Source organism: Hyperoodon ampullatus (genome assembly GCF_949752795.1).
Source record: "Hyperoodon ampullatus genome assembly, chromosome: 2".
NCBI classification, from domain to species: domain Eukaryota; kingdom Metazoa; phylum Chordata; class Mammalia; order Artiodactyla; family Ziphiidae; genus Hyperoodon; species Hyperoodon ampullatus.
This window is the reverse complement of record NC_136915.1, coordinates 159,267,282-159,295,101: the sequence shown is the minus strand read 5'-3', so window position 1 is coordinate 159,295,101 and position 27,820 is coordinate 159,267,282. Positions and strand designations below refer to the sequence as shown.

The window sequence follows — 27,820 nt, the reverse complement described above, 5'->3', positions numbered from 1 at the left end:
AATGTTTGAGTTTGCCAGTTGTTGCTTGCAGAATAAATGTACCATTCAGATGCTTCATAGAAAGTAGTTTTCATTGGGGCAGCTCCTTCAGGGATAGTTGGAGGTCAGAGTGTTGCTCCAGAACCCTCTGTCTTGAGCGTTGGGGCCAACTGGCCAAAACACCAGGCAACATTTTTCCAGTCAATCAAGGTCAAAGCTTCAGGTGGAACATAAATTTTTGTGTGCATTATGTATGTATGTTTGTACTATGTATTATGGGATAGAGAATCCTTGTCCCAAAGGGCAAAGGGAAATTATGCTGCCTCTTAGTGGCGGAGAGGGTGGAAAATTGAGAGAAACAGCCATTTAGAATAGGCTGGAGTAATTGGAGAGGATCTCAGACTCTAAATAAACATACAAACTCTACCCCTCCCTGCCTTTGCAAATCTGACTCTATGCAATGCAAGTATCCCTTTCTAAGAATCTATGCAGCCTCACTTGGTATCCCATTCGAATCCACTGACCAACGTATTTTGTACTCCTTCCTATATGCTTGAACATGTATGTAGAATCATAGAGGAAATATTAGGCAGGACTTCTGCCCTCAGGAAATGTATGTATAATTCAGTAAGAGGGACCAGCTTGTACCTTAGAGCAATTAGAACAAGCAAGTTTTCATCTGTGTGGCTCAGTTTATAGGTCAACAGTCTAATTTTCCTTTGGCCCCTCTGTGTACTTTCAAAGATTTTCATAATCTGGTTTCCCACTCATATTCCCCCTAACCACATTTCTTGCCACTTCTCTCTTATATTTTATGTTCCAGCTACTCTTGGAGCTGTCTTAAGGGTGGCTAGTCCCCTCAGGGACCCAATCTGTAAGGCTTTCTAACACATCACTAGAAATCTAGCAAGGTATAGAGGATAGAATTGTCAGAAGGACTCAAGGAGCAGACATTTTGTGAGGTCCTGTGATAAACTGCTAAGGAGAGGGAGTGATATCCCCCAGGGACCTGTGTAAGTAACAGTAGAAGATTTCTACATTTCTGCACAATCTTGTTGAACTGAGTCAGGGGCCAAGGAATAGACTTGCTTGGAACAATTGAGATGAGGAATTGCATGTTGCCATCAAAGAGCCCTCCTAGTTTCCTTTGAAAAAATTTAAAGGAAACCGGTTAAAAGTGGGCTGAAACCTAAATGTCCATTGACAGATGAATGGATAAAGAAGATATGGTACATATTGTACAATGGAATGTTACTCAGCCATTAAAAAGAATGAAATAATGCCACTTGCAGCAACATGGATGGACCTGGAGGTTATCAGGCTAAGTGAAGTAAGTCAGAAAGAGAAAGACAAATATCATATGATATCACTTATATGCAGAATCTTAAAAAAAATGATACAAATGAGCTTATTTACAAAACAGAAACAGACTCACAAACTTAGAGAATGAACTTATGGTTACCAGTGGGGAAGGGTTGAGGGGAGGGATGAATTGGGAGCTTGGGATTGACATGTACACACTGTTATATTTAAAATAGATAACCAAAAAGGACCTACGGTAGAAAATAGAAAATAAAAATAAAATAAAAGTGAGCTAAGAGGGTCTGGTTATGGGTTACTGAACTGCCTGTAGTTCTCTGGATTTCCCATGCCATCTCATGCCTCTGTGCTTTTGACAGATTTGCCTGGAACCACCCCATTGATAGTCTATACCAACTTAATCTCAAAACTCAACAAAACCTATTGCCTCCTCCAGAAAATCATCCCTGACTCCATACTGTACTCTGTATTAGATGCCCAAACTTTGTCTTCCATAGCTGTCTATGCACATCTCTTATCACAGCACTGTGTTATAATAAGCTATTGCTGCATCTGACCCCTTCACTAGGCTGCAAGTTTCCTTATAGGTATGTATTGTGTCTCATTTTTCTATATACACCCAGCATCTCTCCTAGCTCCTGGCTATTTCTGGTATTGGTGCCCTTTTATAAGACTAGGAAATAGAGCAATCACTAAGAATGCCTGAGTAGTTGGATTCATAGAAAAACACTTGGGTTAGATTTTGCTCAATAGGTAAGTAGGATTTGAAAACTCAGGGGATGTCCTTCCTGCCAGTAGGGTGATCCAGAGCATGAGTATGTGAAACAAACAGTAAAGGACACAAGCTCAACTGTGAGAAGCAAACGTTTTTTCCATATATCTAATGAAGATCTAACAAAGTCCATTTCCTTTTTCTCAGTCTTTCCCGGAAGGTCAGAGAAATAAAAATATGGTATAAATGTGCAATTAGAATTGTAAGCAGACAGAACCTTGGTTGCCATTCCAGCTATGAAATCAAGTCTTCTCAGGAGCTGTATGAATTCAGAGGACAAGATCCTTCTTAAGACATCCCCTTCCCCTGATTCCCCATGAAAGTCCCTAAACAGAGAGGTCTTGTTCATGTGGTATCATAGCTCAAAGTTGAAATAGCTAGAGGTTGACCAGAATAGCAGGTCCTTGACCTCTCACCCTTTCCCACCCATAGGCCTCAGCTTACTATTGGTGGTCTGTCTGTTCCTCAAGCCCTGGATTATTTTGCAGACAATGTAGGATTTACTTTATTTTATTTTTATTTTTACTTTTTATGCTATACACAATATCATCAATTTTATTCCAGATTACATCATCTTAATGATAATAAAAAGCTTTTGTATGCACATACTGCCAATACATTTAAAAAGGCCCAAATTTTAACAAATAGAATAGACAAATCCATCAGTCGAGAGATCAAAAATTACTTTGGCCAAAAAAAAAATTAAAAAAAAATCTGGCTCAACATTCTGCTTGCAGGTTTCTACATATACTGTATATGCAGTGGGGGTGTGTGTGTGTGTGTGCGTGTGTGTGTAGCTTTTTTTAAGGGAATGGAGTAATGTCTAGTCCACTTTTCCATAGTTATGTAGGAACTACAATGTTCTTTGCTAGCAAAACAATAAGTGCAAGGTCTGCATTTCCACCAACTCGATGCAAAGCCCCAAGAGTTTCCTGCAAAGTAAAGCCAGCACAGAGAATCTGGTCAATGTCTGCAGCAGGAAAAATTAATTGTGTAAGAAAAGAGGGACTTGATGGATGGCTGGTAGGTGGTTCAAATTCTAGAAGTGGCCCTGCAGCTTCAGAACATTTTCTCTGGTCTCAGGCCTGTCTGTCACTGGATTCTGTGTGCCCTGACTTGAATCTTTAACCAATGTGATACTGGATGACAAGGACTCGGTTTGCTCAGAAGTCTGATTGAGTGCATCCTCCTCACTTGCTAAAAGTCTAGGTGAAATTTCTACACCTAAGGTGCAGTGTAGTTAATTAGACATTTTAGCTGAGGCTAGAGTGACAGAACTGCTCTCATTTATTGATTCCCTAGATTTGGGGACACCTTCCTTATCAGTTAACAGGCTATCATACGGACCCCTGAAGTTAATATTTTCTACATCTTCTACTCCAGCATCAATTGAAGTGTCTGTTAATTCTTCTGTCTTCACTGATACAGATATGGCCTGATGAAAGGAGACTTGTGAACACTGTTCACTCTGGGTAGCTGTAAGATGCTCATTTGGGGACCATCTTTCAGAAGGGTCCTTAATACCTGTTTGGCCCTTAGTTACTATCTCTGATTGACAGATAACTTCTTCAGATGTGTTTTCTCAAGCTGGTTTACTATTAATGACCAAAAGTTCAGGAAGTTCCTTCAAGGCTGCTGTTATAGATGAGCAAGATTCCTCTGTTGACTCTGCAGAGGGCTGACCACTGCCACAGAGACTTAAAGATGAGGGCAATTTCCATATTCTTTATTTGTTCCAGACATTTCAACATTACTTTCTAGAAGCTGTAAATCCTGAGTGGAAATGGAATTACTCAAAATTTCAGGGGAAAGTTTACATTCTGATGTTTCTACTTCCATCAAGGGATTATCTAAGGTGAGATCAGATGCACCGATGTTCTTGACATTGGTATTTTGACTGCCTGCTGAAATAAGCACAGCAACTAAGGACTGTTCTACTGTACCTACTTCCACAAGTGTTTCTGAATTTGAGCAGCCAAAGCATCCTGAAGGTAGAATATTTTTCTCTGTACCTGGAAGGTCCCCATTCTGCTGTAAACTGTCTCCTTTCATTGTAGCTTCCAAATCAACACTTCTTTGTTGATTCTGTTGTTTTTCTCCAAGAAGTTCAAGGTCCCCTCTGTTATAAAGATGTTCATGGTCATGTGGAACATTTTGTCGTATAACCTCATGCTGTTCATTCCTCGGTTCTTCATGCTGCTGAGGGCCATTTACCTGACTCAGGTACTGATATTCTGGATGCCAACAATTTTCACTGATAAGCCTCTGTGGTTCTTGCATCCTAGTAGCTGTGACAAATAACCTAGCTTCCTGTCTATGTGGAGATGAGATTTGAGGCCCTGGGTTCTTCTTTCAGCAGATTTCTCTAGATTTCTGCAATAATGACTTCTTCAAGTGAATTCTGCAAAGGCGTAGCTGGACTCTGGTTTGCTGGAGCATTGTCTGTTAGGGAAGCAATCAGAAAGATCCTGTAGAGAAAGATGTTCTTTCTTTTCAGAGGTTATCTGGAATTCAGCTGAAGCCTTCAAAGCCTTCACAGCTTTAGGTTCAATGCTGTCTGGGTCACTGGGCTTGTCGGGGTAGACTGAAGCAGAGACAGAGTGAGCAAGACTTGTAGGATTACCAATCTCAGGACTCTGTCCTGAAGGATGGGCTTGATGGTTAAATCCACCTGACGTTGGTAATGATGACATTCCCAGTGAGGCAGTTTCTTTACCTCTTGTCTCTGTTCTGGGGCTCACTCTAGCTTCAGTACACACACACGACATGCGTCATGACTTCTGATGCTCTGCATCCTCTACAGATTTCTGAAGGGCTTCTGCTAATTCTTGGTCTGCAACCTCCTTTGGCCATATTTCCACTTGCCTGGCCACATATGCCAACTGGGCACACTCTGGTAACTCCCTCTCCGGAAGAAAGGTGGTCTGTGAGCCTGTGGTGCTGATCTCGAGTACATTTTTCTTGAGGTCAGTGGAACACTGATGCCATTTCAGCATGTCCAGAGCCAGAACCATGTCCATGGGTTCTTCCTCAAGTATAGAGAAGGAACACGCCAGGAAATCGCCTTCAATTTTTACCTGAACTAGATGTACCCTTCCAGTAATCTTCTGGGTGTCCACCAACGGTCCACCAGCCTCATTATTTTGGGTTGGCCAAAAGGTTCGTTCGTTTTTTTCTGTAAGATGGCTCTGGTAGTACTTAGTTGTCTTTAATGTCATTCTAAACAATTTTGTTAGATTGTATGTGACAGCTGTTATATCAGCACGCATTTTAAAAAAGACTTATCGGGCTTCCCTGGTGGCGCAGTGGTTGGGCGTCCGCCTGCCGGTGCAGGGGACGTGGGTTCGTGCCCCGGTCCGGGGGGATCCCACGTGCCGCGGAGCGGCTGGGCCCGTGAACCGTGGCCGCTGGACCTGGGCGTCCGGAGCCTGTGCTCTGCGGTGGAAGAGGTCACAACAGTGAGAGGCCCGCGTACCGCAAAAAAAAAAAAAAAAAAAAAAAAGACTTATCAAAATTGGTGAATTTTTGTGTACCCAGTTCAATATTGAAGATTAATTTTTGGCATATTATGCTTGATTACTTCAAGAAGGGCAAAAACACAACTGAAACGCAAAAAAAAAAATGATTTGTGCTGTGTATGGAGAAGGTGCTGTGACTGATAAATATGTCAAAAGTGGTTTATGAAGTTTTGTGCTGGAAATTTCTCGCTGGAGTATGCTCCACAGTTGGGTAGACCAGTTGAAGTTGATAGCGATCAAATCAAGACATTAATTGAGAACAGTCAACATTATACCACGCAGGAGATAGCCGACATACTCAAAATATCCAAATCAAGCATTGAAAATCATTGCACCAACTTGGTTATGTTAATCACTTTGATGTTTGGGTTCCACATAAGTTAAGTGAAAAAAATCTTCTTGACTGTATTTCCGCATGCAATTCTCTATTGAAACGTAATGAAAATGTTCTGTTTTTAAAACAAATTGTGACAGGCGGTGAAAAGTGGATACTGTACAATAACGTGGAACAGAAGAAATCGTGGAGCAAGTGAAATGAACCACCACCAACCACATCAAAGGCCGGTCATCTTCCAAAGAAGGTGATGTTGTGCATATGGTGGGACTGGAAGGGAGTCATCTATTATGAGCTCCTTCTGGAAAACTAAACAATTAATTCCAAAAAGTACTGCTCTCAATTAGACCAACTGAAAGCAGCACTCGACGAAAAGCATCCAGAATTAGTCAACAGAAATGCATAATCTTCCATCAGGATAATGCAAGACCACATGTTTCTTTGATGACCAGACAAAAACTGTTACAGCCTGGCTGGGAAGTTCCGATTCATCCGCCATATTCACCAGACATTGCACCTTCAGATTTCCATTTATTTAGGTCTTTACAAAATTCTCTTAATGGAAAAAAAATTCAATGCTCTGGAAGACTGTAAAAGGCACCAGAACAATTCTTTGCTCAAAAAGATAAAAAGTTTTGGGAAGATGGAATTATGAAGTTGCCTGAAAAATGGCAAAAGGTAGTGGAACAAAAGGGTGTACATTGTTCAATAAAGTCCTTGGTGAAAATGAAAAAATGCGTCTTTTAGTTTTACTTAAAAACCGAAGGCACTTTTTGTCCAACCCAATATTACACCTTTCTGCACAAGCTTGGCTCATAATGGTCATCTGGGCACCTGAGTCATCGAAGGCTTTCAAAGGATGTCCATTCACTTTGCAGTTAATATAAAGCATCACTACTCAGCAAAAACTTTCCAGACCCTCTTCCATAGCTATTGTCATGTTTTCCTCAATGTTCTGTTGCCTTATATCTTCTTCTATCTTTGCCTGAGCTTCAAGATCAAAAGGATCCACAGAAAAGAGATGAATCCTTTCTTGCTCTCTCCAGGCTCGGTCCTGTTGCTGCTCCACCAGGATCCTAGAAGATTTCTCAAGATCTCTGAGCAGAGCATCTGCCAGGGTGGATTGCGTTCCTCCAGCAAGGACAGCTCATGGGGGAGTTGGCCAGCAATAGGTATCAGAACAAGGCTGGATTGTCCAAGCCCTGATGAAGCTATTTTTCCAGGAGATTAGTGGGACTGCTGGGCTCCTGGTGGCTGGCACTTCCCAGAGTTGGTTTTCTTGTTTGTTTGTCTCTTGCTTCTTTTTTTCTTATGAATGTTGATTTTTATTAGGAGGTGGGTTTTTTATACACATGAGTAAAATAGACTATAAAAAGAAGTACCTCAAAATAAAATGGCTCTTAGCATATCTCCCCTCTCCTTTCACACTTCTCACTTTGGGAAGTACAGCTGACTGAAAATATCCAATTATATTCCTTTGAAGAAAACCTTTTTTTTTTTTTTTTTGCGGTACGCGGGCCTCTCACTGTTGTGGCTTCTCCCGTTGCGGAGCACAGGCTCCGGACGCGCAGGCTCCGAACGCGCAGGCTCCGAACGCGCAGGCTCCGCGGCCATGGCTCACAGGCCCAGCCGCTCTGCGGCATGTGGGATCTTCCCGGACCGGGGCACGAACCCATGTCCCCTGCATTGGCAGGCGGACTCTCAACCACTGTGCCACCATGGAAGCCCTGAAGAAAGCCTTCTGATAAACTACGCAAGTCTATTCATTCGGGGTAAGTTTGGAAACTGCACGGAAAGTCAAGGGTCTGCATTCTCCTTCTTTCGTTAAAATCCCAACGTGGCCATCTTTTAAGACTTAAGCAGCCAGTAATCCCTGGTGGTCTATGGGGGGCCTCTCAGTGGAGACGATCTGGCCCTCGGCAGCTGGGATGCCGGACTCGAGCTCGCACAGCGCGGAAGTTGTGCAGCTCCAAGTCGGCGTCGACCTGAAGGGAAAAGGTCACCTGGAGGGAAAAGGTCACCTCGAGGAGGTCCCTCCGCACACAGTACACGGTGAGCGGCACGGCCCGGACCCGACCCAGCTCGGCTCAGCGTGGCCTCGGCGCAGGGCGGCAGGGCGGCGGGGCGGGGGGGCCTGACTGGTGCTGCAGGCGGAGGGCGCGGGCCGCTGGCTCGCCCGCTCGCCCCCTCCCTCCCTCGAACACGCTCAGGTACGCCCTCCGTCCCGCCCTCAGCGGCAAGCGCGGTAGCCACCACTCGCCTGCGACGGCCTCTCAGGGTTTACTTGAAAGAGTGCTGCTCGGGGCTGTTATCTATCTGGTTAAGTAGATGAAGCGTGGAAAGACTCTATGCTAACACATATATATGGAGTCTAAAAAAAAAAATGGTTCTGTTGAACCTAGAGGCAGGACAGGAATAAAGATGCAGACGCAGAGAATGGACGTGAGGACATGGGGAGGGGGAAGGGTAAGCTGGGACGAAGTGAGAGTGGCATGGACATATATACACTACCAAATGTCAAATAGACAGCTAGTGGGAAGCAGCTGCATATAGCACAGGGAGATCAGCTCGGTGCTTTGTGACCACCTAGAGGGATGGGATAAGGAGGGTGGGAGGGAGGGAGACGAAAGAGGGAAGAGATATGGGGATATATATATATGTATAGCGGATTCACTTTGTTATACAGCAGAAACTAGCACACCACTGTAAAGCAATTATACTCCAATTAAGATGTTAAAAAAAATAAGTATTGATTAATACTTCCTTTTCTGCTTGTGACATTGTTATTCTGAAACAGAAAGAGAAACTAGAGTTTTCTGTTTCTGGAGACTGTAGAAGAGAGGGGAAGAAAAGGAGGGATGCACCCCTTCTTATGAGAAAGAGTGAAACGATAAATTTGACATTGCCATGAGACACTTTTCTGGAAAAACAACTTTTAGACCATGTTCTAAGACAGGAAGCATTATATCCATACTCTTAAACTGCTTCACCTGCCTTTTCAGTGCCGAGCAGGTGAAGATGTGTTTAGAGAGCTGACCCTAAGCTCTACACAAATCTTAATAATCAAAAATGGATTAAATGGATCATAGGCCTAGATGTAAAAGCTAATACTATAAGACTTCTAGAAGAAAACATAGGTGAAAATTTTTGTGACCTTAGGTAAGGCCAAAACTTCTTAGATTTAACACACAAAAAATAAACCATAAAAGGGGAATTCTCTGGCGGTCCAATGGTTAGGGCTCCACACTCTCACTGCTGAGGGCGAGGGCCTAGGGTTCGATCCCTAGTCAGGGAACTAAGACCCCACAAGCTGCTTGGCCAAAAACATAAATAAGTAAAACTTTAAAAAATATATTTTAAAAAAACTCAACTGTTTAAAATAAATAAATCATAAAAGGAAAAATTGATGAATTGGATTTCATCAAAATTAAACATTTTAATTTCATAAAAATTAATCATTTGCTCTTGGACAAAAATGTCAATTGCATTGATTAATTCATTTTAAATAGTTATTAGGTGTCTATTATGTGCCAACACCCTTCTAGGTGCTGAATTATGGCAATGAATTGGATTCCCTTTATTATACTGGACTGTCACAGGAAAATGAACATTTTTAAAATGTTTTCAACAAAGGAAAAACACAAAGCAGAGAAAGTTTATTAACACAAACATCCCTGCCATATGTTTTAAGTTTTTTGCTTAAGTACATGGACAGGATGCAGTACCAGGAAATAATGAGAAAATACTGAGAAATCAGTATGTGTATTATCATTTGGTATTTTTTGAATCTTGTATCGTTTGAGCAAGAATCCTGGGGATGTGGATGCAGGATAAAGAACATTAGAGCTTTGGAGGATGGTCTGAGGCCACATTTCACTCCATATTATTTATTGTACTGTGGGAGTTGAGCATCAAGCAACCACAGATTAGATGATTAGTTCCTTCCATGAGCTGTGGGATCGCAGACTGTGATGAAAATGCCTATCTTGTAGAGTTGTAAGGATTAATGAGGTAATAAATGTGCAGTGCATAGCTATAACTCAATAAATGGAAACTCACTGGATGATGATGATGATGGTAATAAAATCCAATCAGATTCCAAAAGCTGACCAGAACTGAGAAGCTCACCTGTTATTTTTGAGAAATGTGCCTCTTCCACTAGGGTCTACAGGAGGAATGGGGCACTTCCTTTCCTCTCCCCATCCTGTGCCCATGACAGGTATCACTAACCAACCCACCACAGCACTGTTCAGTTAGCCTGGATCAGACTTCAAAGTCCTCTCCAGGCAGACAAATCTGATCTGTTTACAGTTAGCACTGGAGATAAATGTATCTACCATTCCTGATATAGGCTTTAGTAGACAACTGAAGAAAGACTATAAATTTATTTTTCCTACAAAGTTAAAGGCCCAAGGTAGGCCTAAGGAGGGATGACTAGAGGTTCTAGAAGGTGTTTGGTCACAATGTAGTACAAGTTTATTTCCTAAATAATCAGTCACTGGTTGATTTGTTTTTTAATTTAGTTAAACTATGTTTTTCTGTTTGTTCTAAATTTGGAAGTAAACGATTAATCATTTACCCCACTCTTGGGATTTCTTGAAAGTAGGTCTTTGACTTTTCAGAGCCTAGAGCCACATACCTGCTCTCCCATTTTATAATTAGAGGGGTTGTTCCTTAGGTTAGGAGGCCCTTGGGCTCTATCTGACAGGAAATAGCTCTGTGAGGCAGAAAGAAAGCCTGTCAAGTCGATGTTCTGGTGATCTGACTCAGCTAAGGCAACGATGCTCAAAAGAGCAGAACCTCCCTTACGGCATGGTTCTCAGCCTTGGCTACTACACAGAATCAACTGAGCAGTTTTTAAAAACCCTTATGACCAGGCATTGGCCCTGACCAACTATATCAGAGGCTCTGCAGATGCTGCCCTAGTGTCAGTATCTGAGTTAAAGCCAAGGTTGAGGACTATTTTCCTAAGGTGTTTGGAAATTTACAAGGAGTCTCTGGTGGCCCAATAATTGGGGCAGAGATATTACTGGCATTTTTCTTGGCAGAGATATGGGTTAGATGTCATAATGTCTTATAATGCCTAGAACAATTCCCTCCCAATAAAAACATTGCCCCACCCTTTGAATGTCCTACCAGATATTTATACAGTTGAAAAATTTATATGATCTGGAACTTAACTCCACCTTACATATAAACACAAAGTATTATTTGCATGTTTTTAATTAATACACACTGAATTTTCCCAGAATATAATCAACATATAAATCAAGGTAAAATTGTACTTTATTTATTTAGAAATTTACTAGGAGTTGCTTATCTTGCCAGATAATCATATGACCAATATCAGTACTACTTGTGGTATTTGAATTGTCAGCATTTGTAGCTGTGGTTTCCATGGTGATTCTATACATAGGTGCCAGCATCTGATGATTTCATCATGCTTGAATGTTTAGATATTGTAATGTATACTACTTTATTATAATATACACTCATTTAATGTCTCTTTATGACTAAATATTGATTTTCAAATATAGTGTGTTAGGTGGGTTATATAATCTGAATTTCATTTCAGGATAGTAAATGTGGTGTTATAAAAGATTTCTTATAAAAAGGGGCCCTAGGGTTGAGATAGGGTTCAGAACTTCTGATCTAGGGATTCCCTTTGTGATCTATAATAAGGCACTTTCAGTTTGCCTCTCTGTGTATTGAGCATGGAAGTCCCAGCAAGCCCAGGACAGGGGTGTGTGTAACTTTGAACTTTGTCTCTAAGCTTTTGTTTCCTCTTTCATGAAGATGGCATAATAATAGTACTTATCTCATAGAGCTTTCAGGAGAATTAAATGAGATCAATCAGGGAAAGCAAAGTTTCTGGCATGTAGGAAGCACTGTGTTGACGATGACAATGATGGTGATGATGATAAATTAAGTAGTACAATTCAGAAAGAGACCAAAGACTCTTTAATCCCTTTCTCAGCCAAGCACATCACTTTGCTTCTTTTCTCAAGAATGAACACTGCCTAGAGCAGATATCCAGAACACTCAGTCTTGCATGGAAACACCTTGCTTGGTCTCTGCTTCTTCATTCTTGTAGTTGTTTTGAGTAGTAGCCATGGCTGGAAACTCAGGATCTTTTTTTTTAATGCCTAAGGAACAGCTAGAGGTTTTATCATGGTGTCAGTGTTCTGGGATCTCAGAGACTTTGCACCTGGAGATATGCTACTTTGACTGTACGCTTTTAGGGTCTTTCAAAGTGGAGCCAGGCAGCACCTTTTTCTGTTTGTTTGTTGTTTGTTTTTTCCACTGTCTTTTCATCTTACTATTACCCTTTTATCTCATCCTTGCCTCCGTGTAAACTTGTGAGATCTATGCCTCGTATTTGGGAAAATCTAAACTAGATGTTCTGTGCTCTTATGAACAGAAGGACTAAAACTCTTCTTTCAGGGCTCATCCATAAATCTTAAAAGCCAGAACCATAACATTCCCTTCCCATTACCACCCAACCCTGACTTTACTCACCTGGAGTACTATATTTGCTAGTGAGGAGACTCTATTTCCCTCATTCAGGAAGGACACTGTCTTCTGTTGCTGTCAGAGTCCATCCAGTCTATGCCATATAAACTGTCAAGTTTTGTAACCATAACAAACCAGGGTCTCTGTCCAGGAGCAATCCTCTATGTTATCCGGTTTTTCACTGTGAGGACCTTAAGTACCACAGTAGGAAGTGGTGGGGAGGGGTCCATAGCCAGCTGTGGATTTCCATCTGAGGAAGCACTGAAAAGGTAACATATTCACCCCATATTTTGAGTAGGATGATACACAAACCATTCCAGATAGAGGAGAATCCATCTAAAATGTTAAGGACCCTCCAAAATGGAGGTTCCACAATGAGTATCTAATACCATCTAGTAATACAATTTCTTCTTAGTTAGTATTTATTGAGTACTTATTAACAGCTGGGAATAGTATTCAGGCTTTTACAGTCATTGTCTTAACTAATTCTTGCAAAAGCACTTTGAGTTAGGAACCATGACAATTCATTTTACAGATGAGAAAACTGGAATTCAGGGAGGTTAAGTTACTTCACTGAGTAAGTGGTAGAATCTAGACAACCCTAGTTTGTCTAGCTCCAAGGTTCATGAGATCAGTTGCCATGCTTTAGGCTACATTGCTTTACCTAACATGCTGTACATATTTAGTTTATACATGCTCCCTTGTATTTGCTCCTGGCATATCCACTAGTCTTACTTAAAATCCTGGGTTTGGACTTCCCTGGTGGCTCAGTGGTTAAGAATCTGCCTGCCAATGCAGGAGACATGGGTTTGATCCCTGGTCCAGGAAGATCCCACATGCCGTGGAGCAACTAAGCCCATGTACCACAACTACTGATCCTGCGCTCTAGAGCCCATGAGCCGCAACTACTGAGCCCATGTGCCGCAACTACTGAGCCCATGTTCCACAACTACTGAGCCCACGCGCTGCAACTACTGAAGCCCGTGCAGCTCTAGGGCCCATGCTCCGCAACAAGAGAAGCCACCACAATGAGAAGCCTGCGCACCACAATGAAGAGCAGCCCCCGCTCACTGCAACTAGAGAAAGCCTGCACGGAGCAGCCAAACAGCCAAAAAAACAATGCAGCCAAAAAAAAAAAAAAAATCCTGGGTTTTACCAGAGCCCCCAGCTAACTAGACCAGCACTGCCCCATGCAAATAAAATGTGAGTCACAAATATGAGCCACATTTATAATTTTAATTTTTCCAATAGCCACATTTTAAAAGGTAAAAATAAATAGATGAAATTAATGTTAATATATTTTATGTAACCCAATACATCCAATTTATGATTTCAACATGTAATCGATATAAAAAAAATTTATGAAATAATTTACACTTTTTTTTTACTATACCTTTGCAATATGGTGTGTATTTACGCTTTCAGCATGTCTCAATTCAGACTACCCCCAATTCAATTGCTCAGTGGCCACATGTAGCTAGAAGCTACTGAACTGGATGTCGCCAGTCTAGACTCATAGATCCCAATCCTCTTAATAATCTTAGGGGCTCTTCTGGAGAATAGAAAGGAAAGAATTGGCAAGATGAAGAGCATGTTTCTAGTTAGTGCTTGATTTAGTACAAGAAAACAATAAAAGTAATAAACTCTACAATTTCCATCTATAACTAGAGGTTGGCTTAGTTGCCTGAGAGCAGATGAGAAGCTGAGTGATGGCTTACATGACATGATCTTAGAGGGCTGCTGGACACAAGAAGATCAGGAAGCTCCAGACCCTGTCCAAAGGGCTGGCCCATGAAGCCAGCTCACTGAGGGCATCCAATAGTGTTACTACCACCTCTCAGTGCTTCTCACATTCACTCTCACACCTGCCCCTGCCTGAGAAGCAAGGTGCATGAGCCAGCCCTCAGGAGCATGGCACAGGGTCTATTCTCACACTGATTCTGACATCTGGAAAGCAGACGGAAACCTCAAACCTCCCCTGCCCCCAACCCCATGGAGAATCCTCTACCCTGGCAGTTCACAAACTTTTGCACACATCAGTGTCACCTGGAGGGCTTGTGAAAACTCAGATTACTGGGCTTTAGCTCAAGAGTTTCTGATTCAGCAGGTCTGGTCTAGGGCCTGTGAATGTGCATTTCCAACAAGTTCCCAGGTGAGGCTGCTGCTACAGGTCAGGGGACCACATGTGGGGAACCAGCGCTCAATCCTGAAGAATCAAGGGACTTCCCTGGTGGCGCAGTGGTTAAGAATCCGCCTGCCAATGCAGCAGGACACGGGTTCGATCCCTGGTCTGGGAAGATCCCACATGCTGCGGAGCAGCTAAGCCCGTGAGCCACAACTACTGAGCCTGAGCTCTAGAGCCCACGTGCCACAAGTACTGAGCCCACTTGCTGCAACTACTGAGCCCACTTGCTGCAACTACTGAAGCCTGTGCGCCTAGAGCCCGTGCTGTGCAACAAGAGAAGCCACCACAATGAGAAGCCTGTGCACTGCAATGAAGAGTAGCCCCTGCTCGCCGCAACTAGAGAAAGCCCGCGCACAGCAACCGAGACCCAACACAGCCAAAAATAAATTAAATTTTTAAAAAATCCTAAAAATCAATATATAATTCAAGAGCAAGAACAAATCTAAAAGGTATAGGTACCATTTTCACCCTTAATGAGACAAATATGATTTTTACATAATTGATGTGTTTGGCTATTTCTCCCATCCCCCATTATTTCCTCTAGTCCAGGAAGGGATAAAGCGATCATGATGAGGAGAGAAAACACTGAAGGGAAGAAATTAAGGAGGCAGGAAGTTTGGAGGGAAATAAGGAGGAGGTCTGGGATAGATCACCGGGAGTTCAGGGTGGTAAAGAATCACATGAAACCTGTACTCAGGAGGAAAAAAGGCAGCAAAGCTGCCCCCAATTCCCCTCAGCTAGGACAGATGCACAGACTAGAGGCAAGTTTGCCGGGTCACAAAGCCATCTCAACAGAGATGATTTTCCTCTTTTCTTTTTAGGGGGGACACTGTCTGAAGTCTGTGTGACAGCAGGCAGTAGCTAACACATCAGGAGTCTGGGACACCTGTTGGTGCAGGTTTCTTCTAACCTTTTAGGGCACCTGGATTTTAAAAGAAGGGGCAGTGAGACTTGCTGAGTTGCAAGCAGCTGGGAATTTGGAATGCATCTCTGGAGATACATACTGAGCCTGGCTCAGAACTTCCAAGAAAACTCAGTGGGAGGGGAGGAAAAACAGTGCAATGACATGACGCCTGGTAGGGCCCGCCTTGGCCTTGCTGAATTGCCCAGAAATTGCATTCCAACTGCACTGCAGTGACCCAATGTTCCAGTAAACAAGGAGGGAATGGAATGGACAGACCTCAGATCAGGCTATGCTGGGGCTTTTAAAATAGAACACAGGGGGACAGCTGGGTGTGGCCGGAGTGGGGGGGTTGCCTTTGTGCACTTCCTGGATCAGGGCGGTACACCCACACCACCCACCAGACACACACATACACATCCTCACTTCCAGTGGAACTTGGACAAATACCAAATCCTCAGACGGTCGAGTCTGCAATGGTCAGAAACTGGTGAGCTCCTTTAGGACACTTCCCAGGAACCCTAGAACAAGAGAGTGTTCAAAGGGGCCACTGAGTCAGGCCAAGCCAAGCTGCTAATGCTCTCCACTCCCTAAGCAATACTTCTGCCTTCCAGAAAGACAAACAGAGCTGCCGCAGACAAGCACAGTCATTCAATCCATTTCCCCATTTGATTTCATAGTATGAAACAACTGACGATCCTATGATTTCTTGGGCTTTTTCTCCCCTCTCTGCCTCATCCCACACTCTCCTATTTTCTCCACTTCATTTCACCAGCGAGCAGATGGGCTTAAGTAAAAAATCAGAGGTACTTAGTAAAAATATGAGGAAGAGTGCTTGGGCTTAGAGAGCAAGGCCCTGGAAGTTCCTTCTCTAAGTGTCCACCTGCCTGGGGCTTTGTAGCCCAAATAGCATGTATAGTTTCCCCCACCCATCACATAAATGTGTGAGTGACATTCTAGATTCCACATGACTACTAGGTGACCAAAGAATTTATCGTTCACACTGGGACATCTCTGAGAATTAAAGGGGTCACTATTGAAAATTCTGGGACAAAGCCCTTACCTGCCTGACTGGTGGGTCCATTTCTTATCCCACATGGTCACCATTCTGCCCCACTTCACAGGTGACTTTCTTTTTTACTATGACTGATTTGTCCTTTCCCTTTTCTGGTTTTGACCTATTCTTCCTTTATTCTCTTGGATAATAGTGATCTTCAGGCAATAATTAGATCTCTAGTTTGAAGTGGGGAAAAGGCAGGTTTTAAAAATTCCCCATGTAAAAAGCTGTATGACTCCTCCACTGAAGCTCTGAGTGGTGTCTTCCAGCAGTCTCAAGAAGCTGGTTTTTATTCCAGAAACTTACTTCATTCTGTATTTTAGTGCCCAGTAAGTATTGTCAGCTTTTATTCACCAAATGGTCACACCCCAATTTTTGGACAAGCAAAACAGCAGGAAAAATGGTGATGACTGCTTGAGTACTCATGGCAGGAAAAAAGCCTTTCTCATACTGTTTCCTTCAGAGTAAGGATAACAGGCACTGCCTCCTTTCTGTTTCTCCAGTGTGCTTAAAGTACTGTGGGGATTATTTCTAATGTTTATAGCCACACTGTGAAGTTCTAGTCATCCTCATTTTTTTGACTGGGGCTGTACATTGAAGCCAGAAAAGGGAAGTAGCCAAGTAGTATCCAAATCTAGGTTTACCTGGTCCCAAAGTCCATGCCTGTGCTCCACCAGGCCATCCATGCACCGGCCTTTGTAAATCTGAATTGACCTCCTTCCCCAGGGGCTGTGGGACCTTTATACCCACAGATGGCAGCCTTCATACCACGCCCAGGCCCTCCCTCATAATTCGCCAGTCCTTCTCAGTCAGTGACCAGCTTAGAATAACCCTTGATGGACCCTTGCTTATTCTTCAGAGACCCACTTTTCTTTCTCTTCTGTTATAGCTGTAATGATTTCATACTCCTGGAAGCCCTACTAATTGCACTGAGACTGAGACTCAGGCAGCCCCAAAAAAGTACTGGCCATGGTAAGGCTTGGGCTGGGGGTCTGACAGTTTTGGCTGAAGTTTAGAGAGTTCAGAAAATCTTGGACCCAGTAATAAGATGAGATTAAAAACAACAACAGTGAGATGAAAGTTTTAGTGACTTTGGTCTAAGTGTCCTCTGGGAGCAAGACTCAGCACCAAGCAAAGCTCTCCCAGGCCAAGTGCCTGCCAGGGCAACATTCTGTGCATGGAAGCAAGGAACACATCTGCCTAGAGCTGGGAGCAAGGTGGCAGAGACTAGGACAGGGATTTAATTACCTGGATATCTGAACACCCTTCCTCATCCCAGCTGAGTTACGTTTGATCATTCTGCCAGGTGTACACATTTCTGTATCACTAAATGACCATTTCTCACAATGCCTGCCCTCCTTATGTCCCCTGCCTCTCCCAAAACATAGCATAGTGGGCCCATGAGCATGGGCTTGGAAATCAGATATCCCTGGGTTTGCTTCTATTGGCCGTGTGATTTTGGGCATGTTTCTAACTTCTGTCATCCTCATCTATAAAATAGGGATGATATGTAGAATGTACTAGAAGGATTAAAATAAGTAAAGTTGTAATTATGGTAGGCACTCAATAAATGGTTAGTGTTGATATTACTGCTGTGGCTGTGGCTTAAGTTTGGTATAAGTTCTTCCTCCAGAATCAGCTAGCCCGAGTGCAGTAGGAACGCAGAGCATGTAAGAGATAAAAGGACCCTAGCATCCATTTAGTTCAACTTCTTCATTTGGGAAGGAACCTGATGTTCAGAGGAGGTTAATTGGCTTGTCCAAGGTTATTTGCCTGAATAGTTCCAACCTTCAAATAAGGAAGTTAATTAGCTGAAGCAGTAGAAAAACCTTTGGCTTTGGAGTCAGACATATGTGAATTTGTTTTCCACTTGCCAGCTTGGAGGTCTTAGACTGGTAACTCGACCTGATTGTGCCTCATTTCCTTATCTTTGGCATTGAGATAGTAGAGCCAGTCTCCCAGGATTGTGTAGAGGACTTAACGGGCTAGTATAGATCGGGTACCCAGTGGGCACGAATTGCTTGGTTCCCCTCACATCACTAGAACATCCCAGGGCAGGTTAGAACAGGACAGACCAGTAGAAGGAACTGAGTGCTAAATGGAGCTTAAAAACACAATGGGTTTTGCCTAAAAGTTGAAATTGGGACATTGAGAAATAACTTTTGCTTATTAATCTGCAAATGCCCACTTTACAGCGAAGTTTGACACATTAATCAGACAGGAATTCTTTCTGGTGAAGCTGAGAGCAAAGATTAAGCTGATCTGTGGTCTGACCTAGGACTCTAAATGAGGGAGAATGAAGAAAGCTGGGGGCTGGAGTGGAGGAGAGTAGTCAGGGAAGATAATCCTGACAGTTTTAAACTGACCTGCTAGAATATCTTCCAAAACAATTTTGAAAGCACCCTGGTTTCTAGACACACATTATGTTTTGAATTGGTAACACAAAGTAGAGGGTGGCTTTGAGATGGGTGGCCATTTTTCAGATGCAATGGTTTTGGAATAAGAAGCACAGGCAAATTTTGCAATGAAAAGTGAGTTCTGGTGTTCCAAGATGAATATGGAGAAGGACACAGACACTCCACAGCAGCTCAGCCCCTGAGTGATCTAATTACAGGTTTTGAAATGGACCTAGAGGCAGAATTTGGAAACCTAAAATGGAAAGGCAGAGGAGAAGCAATTTGTCAACTAGAAAAATGACTGACTGTAAAAGTCCTCTGGGGAGAAGAGGGTTTGGAAAAATGCTGTGTAAGCCATTTCTAAATGCCCCAGGGGAATTACAATGCACTTTTCTAGGAATAATTAGGGTGATGTTGACTGAGTCTGAGAGAGGACTATAGCGCTGTGCCTGTAATTCACCCAGATGCTGGGTGACCTGTGGAATGGAGAGTAGTGATTAGTACCATTAGCAGAAGCAAAGTATATGGCCCTGTTTAACAAACAAACAAATGAACAAACACAGAAGAGAAGTTTGTTCTGAATTATAAACTTCTTAAGTACTGGGCCTAAGTTTTTGTCACCTTGCAGTCCTAGTCCCTGCCTAGGGAATGCATTCAATAAATATTTAATTAATGAACTAATGACCTGGATGCCTTATAAGATAATGAGTTTCCCAGCATACAGGTATTCAAACAGTAATCCCTCAGCAGGAACTGTATAGATGGTTTCAGGATCTTTTGGAAGTAACTGATAATCATTAGGATTCTTAACAACCCTAAGGTTCTGGGCCTCTAGCAGAGTACAGTAATTCTCTATGACAGTCAGATCTGATTCGAACATTGGGGTCCCAAGTAATGATCATAAAGATTTTCAGGGAACTCCGGAAAAGAATGGATGAACATAGGAAAATACAGCAATCCAAAAATCTATGGGATGCAGTGAAAGCAGTTCTAAGAGGAAAGTTTTTACCAATACAAGCCTACCTCAAGAAACAAGAAAAATCTCAAATAAACAATCTAACCTTACATCTAAAGGAACTAGAGAAAGAAGAACAAACAAAACCCAAAGTTAGTAGAAGGAAAGAAATCATAAAGATCACAGCAGAAATAAATGAAATAGAAACAAAGAAAACAATAGCAAAGATCAATAAAACTAAAAGCTGGTTCTTTGAGAAGAGAAACAAAATTGATAAACCATTAGCCAGACTCATCAAGAAACAGAGGGAGAGGACTCAAATCAATAAAATTAGAAATGAAAACAGAGAAGTTACAACAGACACCGCAGAAATACAAAGCATCCTAAGAGACTACTACAAGCAACTCTATGCCAATAAAATGGACAACCTGGAAGAAGTGGACAAATTCTTTGAAAGGTACACCTTCCAAGACTGAACCAGGAAGAAATAGAAAATATGAACAGACCAATCACAAGTAATGAAATTGAAACTGTGATTAAAAATCTTCCAACAAACAGAAGTCCAGGACCAGGTGGCTTCACAGGTGAGTTCTATCAAACAGTTAGAGAAGAGCAAACACCCATCCTTCTCAAACTCTTCCAAAAAATTGCAGAGGAAGAAACACCTGAAAACTCATTCTATGAGGCCACCATCACCCTGATACCAAAACCAGACAAAGATACTACAAAAAAAGGAAATTACAGACCAATATCACTGATGAATATAGATGCAAAAATCCTCAACAAAATACTAGCAAACAGAATCCAACAATACATTAAAAGGATCATACACCACAGTCAAGTGGGATTTATCCCAGGGATGCAAATATTCTTCAATATATGAAAATCAATCAATGTGATACACCATATTAACAAATTGAAGAATAAAAACCATATGATCATCTCAATAGATGCAGAAAAATCTTTTGACAAAATTCAACACCCATTTATGATAAAAACTCTCCAAAAAGAGGGCATAGAGGGAACCTACCTCAACATAATAAAGGCCATATACGACAAACCCACAGCAAACATTGCTCTCAATGGTGAAAAACTGAAAGCATTTCCTCTAAGATCAGGAACAAGACAAGGATATCCACTCTCACCACTATTTTTCAACATAGTTTTGGAAGTCCTAGCCATGGCAATCAGAGAAGAAAAAGAAATAAAAGGAATACAAATTGGAAAAGAAGAAGTAAAACTGTCACTGTTTGCACATGACATGATACTATCCATAGAGAATGCTAAAGATGCCACCAGAAAACTACTAGAGCTAATCAATGAATTTGGTAAAGTTGCAGGATACAAAATTAATGTATAGAAATCTCTTGCATTCTTATACACTAATGATGAAAAATCTGAAAGAGAAATTAAGGAAACACTCCCATTTACCATTGCAACAAAAAGAATAAAATACCTAGGAATAAACCTACCTAGGGAGACAAAAGACCTGTATGCAGAAAACTATAAGACACTGATGAAAGAAACTAAAGATGATACCAACAGGTGGAGAGATATACCATGTTCTTGGATTGGAAGAATCAGTATTGTGAAAATGACTATACTACCCAAAGCAATCTACAGATTCAATGCAATCCCTATCAAATTACCAATGACATTTTTTACGGAACTGGAACAAAAAATCTTAACATTTGTATGGAGACACAAAAGACCCTGAATAGCCAAAGCAGTCTTGAGGGAAAAAAATGGAACTGGAGGAATCAGACTCCCTGACTGCAGGCTATACTACAAAGCTACAGTAATCAAGACAATATGGTACTGGCACAAAAACAGAAACATAGATCAATGGAACAAAATAGAAAGCCCAGAGATAAACCCACACACCTATGGTCAACTAATCTATGACAAAGGAGGCAAGGGTATACAATGGAGAAAAGACAGTCTCTTCCATAGGTGGTGCTGGGGAAACTGGACAGCTACATATAAAAGAATGAAATTAGAGCACTCCCTAACACGATACACAAAAATAAACTCAAAATGAATTAGAGACCTAAATGTAAAGCTGGAAACTATAAAACTCTTAGAGGAAAACCTAGGAAGAACAGTCTTTGACATAAATCATAGCAAGATCTTTTTGATCCACCTCCTAGAGTAATGGAAATAAAAACAAAAATAAACAAATGGGGCCTAATGAAACTTCAAAGCTTTTGCACAGCAAAGGAAACCATAAACAAGACAAAAAGACAACCCTCAGAATGGGAGAAAATATTTGCAAATGAATCAACAAAGGATTAAGGACAAAGGACAAAGGATTAATCTCCAAAATATATAAACAGATCACGCAGCTCAATATTAAAAAAACAAACAACCCAATCCAAAAATGGGCAGAAGACCTAAATAGACATTTCTCCAAAGAAGACATACAGATGCCCAAGAAGCACATGAAAAGCTGCTCAACATCACTAATTATTAGAGAAATGAAAATGAAAACTACAATGAGATATCACCTCACACCAGTTAGAATGGGCATCATCAGAAAATCTACAAACAACAAATGCTGGAGAGGGTGTGGAGAAAAGGGAACCCTCTTGCACTGTTGGTGGGAATGTAAATTTTTTTTTTTTTTTTTTTTTTTGCGGTACGCGGGCCTCTCACCACTGGGGCCCCTCCCGCCACGGAGCACAGGCTCCAGACGCGCAGGCTCAGCGGCCACGACCCACGGGCCCAGCCACTCCGCGGCATGTGGGATTCTCCCGGACCGGGGCACGAACCCGCGTCCCCTGCATCGGCAGGCAGACCCCCAACCACTGCGCCACCAGGGAAGCCCCGGGAATGTAAATTGATACAGTCACTATGGAGAACAGTATGGAGGTTCCTTAAAATCTAAAAATAGAGTTACCATATGATCCAGCAATCCCACTACTGGGCATATACCCAGAGAAAACCATAATTCAAAAAGACACACGCACCCCAGTGTTCATTGCAGCACTATTTACAACAGCCAGGTTTCACATTCTAAGTTAGCAAGAGTATAGGTTTGCAGAAATTCACAACTACCAGAGATAAATCGACTCCTTTATGGGCCCAGTCATTCCACCTGTTTGAAAATGAGCAGATATCTAACTACAGAAAGCTACAAAACAAGATAGAATGAGCCTACAAAGGAAGACACATTCTCCCTGCTGAAGAGGAAATGTTAGAGATGGGGTTGGTTACTTTCCAGGTGGTCTTGATACCACATTCCTGGGCGTGGCTTAAGTTCAATTTTGTTTATTTTACTTGCCTATCTTCCACTCTGCAATTATTGACTGTTTCTGACCATTGTACTTGGCAATACATGGAATGAGCTGCCACACATCATGATGAGTTCTCCTCCCTGTCAGTGCTCAAGCCACAGTTGGACCACTGCCTCTCAGGGCTATTGTAGCCAACATGGCACAGAGGGTGGCAATTAGAACACTGGGGGTACATGAGATGATTTTAGGTGGCACAGGGAATAACCTTTTATTGATTAAGTTCTTATTTTAGCATGAATTTAAAAGATATTAGTTTTCCACTTATGGTAGTAATATAACATTTTATCTTAAAATACATTTAAGAAAAGTCATGTAGATGGAACTTGAATGCATAAACTTTGGTGAAGTCTTGTGGTAACAGAAATTTCTGTAGTGGGAGAACTTGATATACAAGATCTCTAAAGTTCTTTCAGCTTTAAGATGCTCTGATTCCATGAGCATCAATGGTATTGACTCCCTTTCTTCCAGAAATTAACCACTTATTTGAGGTGACAGGAAATGCATCTGAAAAGCTACCCTGTGAGCTAAGGCTGCATGTATTAATATGTCCCATTTGTTCACTCCACAACAGTCACACCAGCTCCCTTGCTATTCCTGCTCCACCAAAGATCTTTCTGCCTCATAAACTCATATTACATTATTGGCCCTTTGAAAAGGAAGGTTCTTCCCCAAGACATTTGAACGGCACCTCCTCAGCAAGGTCTTCCCTGTCTCTCAATATTGGCCCCTCTACCAGTCCTCACTCTTACCCTACTTTATTGTTCATTTCTCATCTGTTTCTTTCCTCATGGACTGCAGCTCCACTGATCATAAAAATTCTTATTCATCACTGTACCCCCAACATCTAAAACAACTCCTAGCTCATAGTAGGTATTCAGCATCTACTATGCTAATACTAACCTTATTCATTTGTAGAATTAAAGTTTGCAATTGAATAATAGAAAAATGTGTACCTTAGAATTTCAGGAAAGAGAGAAAAAATTGGTGCAGCATGTCATGGAAAGCTTCATGGAGAAGATGCGAAGCTAATTGAACAGTGAAGAGAGGACAGTATTTGCATAGACAAAGGGGATTGGGAACATGATGGAGAGAGGAAGGCTGGGAAGCTAAGAGGACTGGCCAGGCCTGGGCACAGGGTGTTGAGGGGGACAGGGGTGGCCAGGGTGAGGTTTTAAGTGAGGGGAAACAGTGTGATGTAACTGCCTTGATTCAGGTCCAGGTGTTTGAGTTTTATTCTGGAGACAACAAAGAGCTATGGAAAGTTTTTGATCAAGGAATGAAGTGAAACGGGGCTTCAAATTCAAACTAAGTTTCATTGGATTTTGAATATTTAGATGCCAAAAACCTGGCCAAGTGAAGCCAGAGGAGTCAGAGAGAAAGGGCCCAGGAGCCAAACTGGTAAAGACGACAAAAGAGGAAGCAGCTCCTTAGAAGACCCCTAAAAACTTCCCAAGAACTTGGAGTGTGAGGGTTGTTTTTTTGCTTCAGCAAATTAAGCTTCCTAAGACCTTGTACGCTGTGTTGCTAGATGCTATTAGGACTTTCAACCTCTGCCTCAACCACAAACTAAATAGTGCAATTCCAACCTTCATGGTAGCTCTGCGCCGTGTAGAGACTGCTTTTGTTTCCTGGAGGTAGAGCCCCCAGTGCTGATGGAATATTGACTTGTGCCTGCAGCACCTCCCTTTTGTCCTTTCTGGGCACCATGCACTCTCTTGCCAGTTCAGCCAGGAGTGTGGGGCTTGAATATTTCTAGCATAAGGTCAGGCTTCTGCATTTGTGGAATCCAAGGAAGTTCAACTGAGCTGCAAGAAATGGAGTTAACCCAATTTCCCTGGCATCTGGATCGCAGCTGAATTACAAAACATTCTCCAATCGCAGCAGCATCTTATCCAGGAGGAGGTAGATAAGTTGAAGAAGGTCCCTTTGATCAGACTCAGAATGCCACTCATAATCTGCCTTTTGGGATACAAAGCTTTACTTTTTTATACTTTGAATATATCCCACTAAAGATGTATAGCTAGAGTAATTGTGTTCCAAAGTTACATGAAATAATTCTTTGTGTGGTTTTATTATCAATTTCATTGGTAGTTAATGGTTTCTGATGGTATTCAATTTTTGGGTTTGTTTTTCTACACTCTTTTTGATTTAATTTTATTCTTTTATTATATAAAACATTTGCAAGTTTCAAAGGCCAAAGCTTAAAAAGGTATGCTTCTAGTTGTCTTCTCGCCATCCCAACCCCTTCCACCTTGTAGCCACACACACCCTAAAGGAAATCACTTTCATTAGTTTCTGGTTTACCCATTCTGAATTTCTTTTTTGCAAAAATAAATGTTTTTAAAAATTCATACATATATGCATAAATGTTACTAGATTTCCCAGGGCTTCCTTAACAAACTACCACAAAACTGGGTAGCTTAAAACAACAGAAATTTATTGTCTCGTTTCTGGAGGTTAGAAGTCCAAAGTCAAGGTGTTGGCAGAGCTGTGTTCCTTCTGAAACCTGTAGGAGAGGATCCTTGCCTTGTCTAGCTTCTGGAGTTTGCCTGCAATCCTTGGTGTTCCTTAGTTTGTAGATGCATCACTCCAATCTTTGCCTCTGATGTCACATGGTTATCTTTTTCATATGTGTCTCTGCTTCCTCTTGTATAAGGACACAGCCATATTGGATTAAGCATCCACCCTACTCCAGTATGACATCATTTAACCTAATTACATCTACAAGGACCCTATTGCCAAATAAGGTCATATTCAGAGGTATTGGGGATTAGGACAGATCTTTTTGAGAGACATAATTCAATTTATAACACTAGATATATTCTCTTTTTTAAAATTTTCTGAACCTAATTTCTTTTTTTATTGAAGTGTAGTTCATGTACAATATTATATATGTTACAGGTGTACAATATAGTGATTCACAATTTTTAAAGTTTATACTCCATTTATAGTTATTACAAAATATTGGCTGTATTCCCTGTGTTGTAAAATATATCCTTGTAGTTTATTTTATACATAATAGTTTGTGCTTCCTAAACACCTACCCCTGTATTGCCCCTTCTCCCTTCCCTCCCCCCACTGGTAACCACTAGTTTTTTCTCTATATCTGTGAGTCTGTTTCTTTTTTGCTATATTCACTAGTTTGTTGTATTTTTTAGATTCTACCTATAAGTGATACCATACAGTATTTGTCTTTCTATGTCTGACATTTCACTTAGCATAATACCCTCCAAGTCCATCCATGTTGCTGCAAATGGCAAAATTTCAGTCTTTTTATTGCTGAGTAGTATTCCATTGTGTGTGTGTGTGTGTGTGTGTGTGTACATGTATACTTTTTAAAATCTATTCATCTGTTGTTGGACATTTAGGTTTCTTCCATATCTTGGCAATTGTATATAATGCTGCTATGAACATTGGGGTGCATGTATCTTTTCAAATTAGTGTTTTCATTTTCTTCAGATATACACCCAGGAGTAGAATTGCTGGATTATATGGTATTTCTAATTTTAGTTATTTGAGGAAACTCCATATTGTTTTCCTCAATGGAAATTAACAATATTAAGACTTCCAATTCATGGTCACAGAATAGCTTAACTTTAGGTGTGGGTTTTATGTTTTATTATGTTGAAGTTCTATCAATTTCTATGTTATTTGGAGTTTTCATCAGGAATGGGTGTTGAATTTTGTCAAAAGTCTTTTTAATAATCTACAGAGATGGTAAAATAATATTTAGCTTATAACAAATAGTATAATGAATTATATTAATGGATTTCATAATATTGAACCATCCTTGCATTTATCCTATCATTTTTATATTCCTGAAAGAAGCTCCACCTGATAAATATGTATTGTTTTCTTAATGTGCTAAAAGATTCTTTTCACTAATACTTTATTTCAGGATTTTTGCATTAGTTCAGGTATAGGTATATAGAATTTGGACTTTTTTCTCTATGCTGGCATTTAAGTAGCACTGAGAATTCCTGGTCTTTGTTTTTTGTTTTTCCTCCCTTGTTTTCTTTGGGTTTCACTAAGAACTCCTTCTTAAATTAAGTCTTCGTCTTACAGCTCTCTCAGCTGTACTCCACTATTATATTGGAGCCCTGTTGATGTGGTGGTGAGGTGTTGGAGAGGATAAGTGTTCTATAATCTTATGATTAACAGGCCTGAGTCCCTGGGCTCTGCCCTTCGGAAATGTGTCTCATCATTTTTTTTCTTTTCCTCAGATAGAAAGGGTAGAGAGTGCTGGAGCTTACCCTCTCTCCCAGTAAGATAAGTTTCTGGGAAAGAAGTTTCCCCTGGAGGGCAGAACTTTGGTCTGGAGAATGCTCTCTGGGCATATTTCAAAATGTTTTCTTTCACTCTGGGCACACTTTTTTTTTTTTTTAATAAATTTATTTTATTTATTTATTTTTGGCTGTGTTGGGTCTTCGTTGTGGTGGGGGGGCTTCTTACTGCAGTGGCCTCTCTTGTTGCAGAGCATGGGCTGTAAGCGCGCGGGCTTCAGTCGTTGTGGCTCGTGGGCTGTAGAATGCAGGCTCAGTAGTTGTGGCGCACGGGCTTGGTTGTTCCGCGGCATGTGGGATCTTCCCAGACC

General features: G+C 41.5%; 2 pseudogenes across 2 annotated transcripts in view; both read right to left on the bottom strand.

The window, feature by feature from the left end:
• Window positions 1-2,913: 2,913 nt before the first annotated feature.
• On the bottom strand, window positions 2,914-4,764 carry LOC307048866 (regulatory solute carrier protein family 1 member 1-like; annotated as a pseudogene). The gene has a single exon. The product of its transcript is annotated as a regulatory solute carrier protein family 1 member 1-like (transcript).
• Window positions 4,765-4,842: 78 nt separating this feature from the next.
• LOC307066512 (protein DDI1 homolog 2-like) overlaps window positions 4,843-27,820 on the bottom strand; it is a 54,337-nt pseudogene continuing 31,359 nt past the window's right edge. Inside the window, exons 2-4 of the transcript in view lie at window positions 7,677-8,009; window positions 6,677-7,214; window positions 4,843-5,246 (exon numbers count right to left, since the gene is read on the bottom strand). The product of the transcript in view is annotated as a protein DDI1 homolog 2-like (transcript). The remainder of the gene's footprint in view (window positions 5,247-6,676; window positions 7,215-7,676; window positions 8,010-27,820) is intronic.